Source organism: Eschscholzia californica, unplaced genomic scaffold, assembly GCF_041429995.1.
Source record: "Eschscholzia californica isolate CP2 unplaced genomic scaffold, dmEscCali1.0.p SCAF_1, whole genome shotgun sequence".
NCBI lineage: Eukaryota > Viridiplantae > Streptophyta > Magnoliopsida > Ranunculales > Papaveraceae > Eschscholzia > Eschscholzia californica.
The window spans coordinates 51348440-51354439 of record NW_028238198.1 but is presented as its reverse complement, the minus strand read 5'-3'; positions in this window follow the sequence as shown (position 1 = coordinate 51354439).

Genomic DNA, 6000 nt, shown 5'->3' with positions numbered 1-6000 from the left:
GTTTTCGAAAGTATTGAACTTTTAAACCAAACAAAATATAAACATTTACCTTTTAACAAAAAAAATATAATTTTAGGTTTTTAACAAAAAAAATATAAGTTTTCATTATAACTAAAGAAACTTTCAAACTGAGTTTTTGACCCAGTTTCCTGTTGATCTTTGGTTTCATACAAGAACAACGAATGAGGCGATTAATTGTAGACTGTCTTTTCTTTACTATTAGTTGTTTGTCTTTAGACTTTGGGAATCGGGTACTTAACAAAAGTATTTCTTTTTGTTTCTTTATTTAGTTTCAATTACCTCTTATTTCATTTTAGCCTGAAAGTCGTTCATTCTTTTTGTTTACTATAGAATGGTTAGAAGTTGTAGAGAATTGTTCTTGTGATAATGACTTAATCCACAAGTTAAGTCTTAGAGAGAGAAAGAATTTTAGTATAGGAACGGACAATGAAGTTGTTGATAAAGGCTATTTTTCTATATCTTAATCTCTTTTTATTTAAGCTTCCCTAAACCATAAGTAAATCATTTTTTGTGTTATATAATGCTTGGTGTTATAATTAGGGTTATTTCCCTAATGGCCCCCTACTTTGTGACCAGCTTCCCGCCTGGCCCCCTACTTTACGAAAAATACCCATATGGCCCCCTTCCGTTATAACACCGTCACTCTCTCTCCTCCATCATGTTTTCTCTCTCTGTCAAGTCATGCCACATCATCTGTTACGCCACCTCATCACCTTCTCCGGCGAGAGTCGCCGGCCGGCCAATTTCCAGCCAGCGACTTCAAACATAAAAAAATATATATATAATTTCTCTCTTCCTCTCTCTCTCTCTCTCTCTAAAAAAAATTTTTTTTTTTTTCTTTCTTCTCTCTCTCTCTAGAACTCATGAGTTCTATAGAGAGAGAGGGGACCTTCAACAGACTGTTGAAGGTCCCAACCGGACCTTCAACAAACTGTTGAAGGTCAAACGAACCTTCAACAGTCTGTTGAAGGTCCCATCTCTCTCTCTAGAACTGAGTTCTAGAGAGAGAGAGAAGAAAGAAAAAAAAAAATTTATTTTTTTAGAGAGAGAGAGAGAGGAAGAGAGAAATTTTTTTTTTTGTTTGAAGTCGCCGGCCGGAAATTGGCCGGCCGGCGACTCTCGCCGGAGAAGGTGATGAGGTGGCGTAACAGATGATGTGCCATGACTTGGCAGAGAGAGAAAACATGATGGAGGAGAGAGAGTGACGGTGTTATAACGGGAGGGGGCCATATGGGTATTTTTCGTAAAGTAGGGGGCCAGGCGGGAAGCTGGTCACAAAGTAGGGGGCCATTAGGGAAATAACCCTTATAATTAAACGCTCGCACTAAACACTCTACAATGGTCGGAGGCTAAACTTTGGTGCTCCTTGTAAGGGATGAAATACCACTGCTCTAGTGATTTGTTTCAATGCCATAATACCTAGAAGTCCCAAAGCAGACATTATTGCTAGTGCTCTAAATGTGTGTGCCTATTATAGGGGACTAAACACCATCTTCTAATGGCAGATTTTAATGTCGTATGTCTTAGGAACTTACAAGGATCGATCAATGGTTTTAATGTCGTATAGGAGGTTTTAATGTGTGTGCCTATTGTAAGGGACAATATTGTTGTTAGACCAAAACAACACAACCCTTAACACTAAAAGGGTTAATTCCATTTTAGCCCCCTAAAGATGACCAAGACACCAAAATGGCCCCCTAAAGATGACCAACTTCTAGTTTGGCCCCTTTTTTCATCTTTCCGTCATTTTTTCCGTCAGTTGTTAATGAGTTGGACTTCATTACCTAAAATACCCCTGCCCATATCTTTTTGTTAGTTGAAAATCTTTGTGGTTCTCAGAATAATTATGATTTGTCAAATCAATTTAATGTTTTCAATTTTCAAGATTTGCTTTTTTCCCTCTCTCTCTCTCTCTCACTTCACATTAACATAGGCCTACCACAATCCCACCAACAAAACTAGATTCATGATGAAGAATTAAAGGGGTGGTTTCAGTTTTGATTTTCTCTAAAAGAGAGAAAGAGATAGTACAAGTAAGTGAAGAGTGAGAGATGGGTATCTTTGTATAAACCTTTCTTAGTTTTAATCTCTCCATATCCCATTACCCTTTCTTTTCTATTCCATTTCAGGAAAATGAGTTGCAGAAATTTTGTTTTTGACAATTTAAGAGCTAGACCCAAAAAACCTGACTCTATATAACCAAACCAAAACTTATTTTTATTTCATCATCAAAGAATCACACAAAACTGTCTGTGAGGCTACTAATTTTTTAGGGAAAGAGTGAGAGGGATATACTGATGAAAGATATTGTTGATTTTCTCTCTCATAAACTTAAATTGCCTCCATTTGTAATTGTATTTTAGCTATAACTATAAGGTTCTATCTCTGCTCTAAAGATCTTTCATGGGGAGATAAGATTACCCTTTTTTCTGTCGAAATGTAGTACTTTATAAACAAAAACCATCTGATGTTTAATCACTTAATAAAGAAACATAACTATTCTTCCAGCAAAAAGCAAGTTGTTTAGATTGTAATGTAGTAACAAAATTTGGTATTGTAATAACAGCAAAATTACAGTGAAGTGGTCTTCTACGGCTTAATTTGGACATAACACATCAACTACTATACTATAAGGATACACATTCGGGACAATTTGAATTTCTTCCCTTTCAACAAACACCTTCTCTGCTTTCACATTATTACCTTTACATCTCAACATCTGCTTCTAATTTCGGCTTCAACAAATAGAAAAACGATTGTGCTTCAACTGCTATTGGTTTCTTATTTCAAGTGATAATCACAATGGAATATATGCAATCTTCTCAGGTTTACATCCATATTCTTCTACTTGATTATAAGCATGAATAGATTTAGCAGTTAATCCACCTTTAATATAACGCCTCACCAAGATCTAAAACGTCAAATTCAAAATTTAAATAACAAAGCTTTCCTCAAATATCAATACTTTCATGATAAGCTTCAAGTTGGTGATCAAATCACAAAGCTTTCCTCAAAGATCAATACTTTCATGATAAGCTTCAAGTTGATGATCAAATCACAAAGCTTTCCTCAAAGATCAATACTTTGATGACGATAAGCTTCGAGTTTGTGATCAAATGACGAAGCTTTCCTCAAAAATCAATAATTTTACAATAAGTTTCAAGTTTGTGATCAAAATCATAACGATTACCCGTTCAAAACGTTTAGGATTTTGTAAATGGGATGATATGAAGAAAAAAGTGTTGAAGACGAGTTCTAGAGAGAGAAATGAATAAAGCAACTGATAAGAGGGAAGTAGAATTTAGGGTATCTTTATTTTATAAGAGGGTTGTTTATAATTTAGCATAAATTTGAAGATTATACTAGGTTAATGTGAAGGGGGAGAGAGAGAAAAATTCAAGACTTGAAAATTGAAAACATTAAATCGATTTGACAAATCATAATTACTCTTGGGACCACAAAGATTTTTAACTAACGAAAAGATACGGGCAGGGGTATTTTAGGTAAGAAAGTCCAACTCATTAACAACTGACGGAAAAAATGACGGAAAGATGAAAAGGGGGCCAAATTGGAAGCTGGTCATCTTTAGGGGGCCATTTTGGTGACTTGGTCATCTTTAGGGGGCCATTTTGGTGACTTGGTCATCTTTAGGGGGCCAAAATAGAATTAACCCAAACTAAAACACTTACAGAGCTAACAAATAGTCTAATCAAATCCTCTTGTGGGAATGACCTTTAAATATGTGCATTCATTTCTCTTCGGTCTTCTTCTGCCCGATAATCTTGTCAATGTCGTTCTTATTGTCGTGCCACTAGAATTAATGTATCTTTTTCTATTTTATTCGACATCTGCGTGGGATATCAGATTAATTAGGAGCTATATCTACAACTTGTCTTGAAAATAGGTTAAACCAATGAGTTCATTTGGATGATCTCTTTAAGAACTCCATTGTTCAGCTTAAGAATGCAGATGAGTTATGTTGCACCAATTTGATTGGAGAGTCATACTCAACAATCTTACCTGTATCAATCAAGATTCAACAAAAAAATCATCACCATTTTATCGAAGTAAAATAAAACATAAAAAGTGCAATTTTATGCAAACACTAATGCTAATCGATGTTAATTATTACTTTTTAAACATAAAATGTTTCCGTCCTAGCTTATCTGTGGATCTCAAAGTTCCTGGTTGGGCAAAGCCTATATTATTCAATAAAGGGGTTAAGCGGGTTTTCGATGTTCTTAATCTGCTTTTTACTTTTTCCGGTTTATCTTTTTCGACCCAATTCTACATCAAGAACCAGAACAAGGTCGTTATCGATGACTCTTGGTATTCGATGAGCCACATTGATAACAGTGCAGTTATTAGTTTCTTCTCTTATTTTATTTTGATTTTTATTATCCGTTTTAGTGTTAGTCGAGGTTGTAGCTTCATCTAGCCATCAAAATCCTCATTTTTTTTAGCAATACTCTAGCAAGGCAAATCAGATGTTTTTGCCCGACACTTCAATTCTCTCCATCTTCTGAAACTGGAATGTTCCAACATGTTAGGAGAAAAGAACCTGAAAACAACAAAACTATTATAGTATGTCATTCTAGGAAAACTACTTCCTTTTAAGTTGGGTACCTGGCGTATCTAGATGACTTTGTTCTTGTGTCACGATCTCACCAAGATGGCCCTTATTTAAAGCCGAAAATTTCAATTTGTGTAAGATTAATCAAGAACTTTTTGAAAAAACGGGCGCAGCGGAACAAAAGTTTTGCGTCACTTGTGTTTATGAGAAAAATAGGTAGAATAGTTGCAGCAATAAACGACCAACAAAAAGTAAATAAGACAACGATTTTTAACGTGGAAAGCCTCCTAAAATCACGGGACAAGTAGTCCACTCTAAATCAACTATAATGACCAGTTGAGTTACAAACAACGTCCTCCTTGTTTAATAGAACAAATCTCGAGCCTCGGACTCTAAAAGAATTAATCTCAAACACGAAGAAAGCTTCACAAGAAAGAGTAAAACAACCCAAAAATATGCAGTCCAAAACGACTCTAAATTCACTAAGATTCTAGATATCAAATATCAATCCCGTCGTCCAAACATTAACTAAACAAGTCAGGAATACCTCTGCAAAATATCAGTTCATTCGGAGAAGATCTCACCATCGGATTTCCCGAACACTGAAGAGTGTACGTGCTGAAAATACTCAGTCCCTGCTCTAAACCTCCTCTAGGCAGACCTCTTTCTCTCTACTTTCTTCTCTTGTGAGTTTCTAATTGTTATTCTTCTTCAAAATATGATTACAGCTAGTATTTATATACTCCCCCTTAACCCTAATTTCGCTAACCCATAAAAAACAAACTTGGGTCCGAATTCGATTTATTAGACCAACCCAACCATGTTTCCCTATTAGGAGGAAAACCCAACAAACTCCCCCTCGAAGATATCTCAATATTCACTTCACTGCATTCCAATGTTCTTTCCCGGATTAGAAAGAAACTGACTCACTGTACCAACCGCATGAGCTATATGTGGTATGGTACATACCATGGCATACATCAAACTACAATCTGGATTCCTTCCCATATCTTCATTCGTTGAATCTGCAACCGGACTATGTTGAATGCACAATCTAAAGTGTTTAACAAGAGGCGTGCTGATAACTTTAGATTAGTCCATGTGAAACCTTTGAAGTAACTTCTCAATAGTACTTCTCCTAAGATAAGTGATTCAACTTCCTCTATCTCGAATAATTCTTATACAAAGAATCTACTTCGTTGGACCCAAATTTTTCACGGCAAAGAACATGCTGAATTGTTTCTTCAACTCATGAATTCTACCAGAGTTCCTGCTGATGGGTCTAAAAGGTTACCCTAAATAGGTCTACACCCGCAAGTGCACGGGTGTCAAGTTGTAATATTTCCGGAAAGACCGGTTCGTTCCTCAGAGACTAGTTAAACTTATTTTAAAAGTAGGAAGTAATA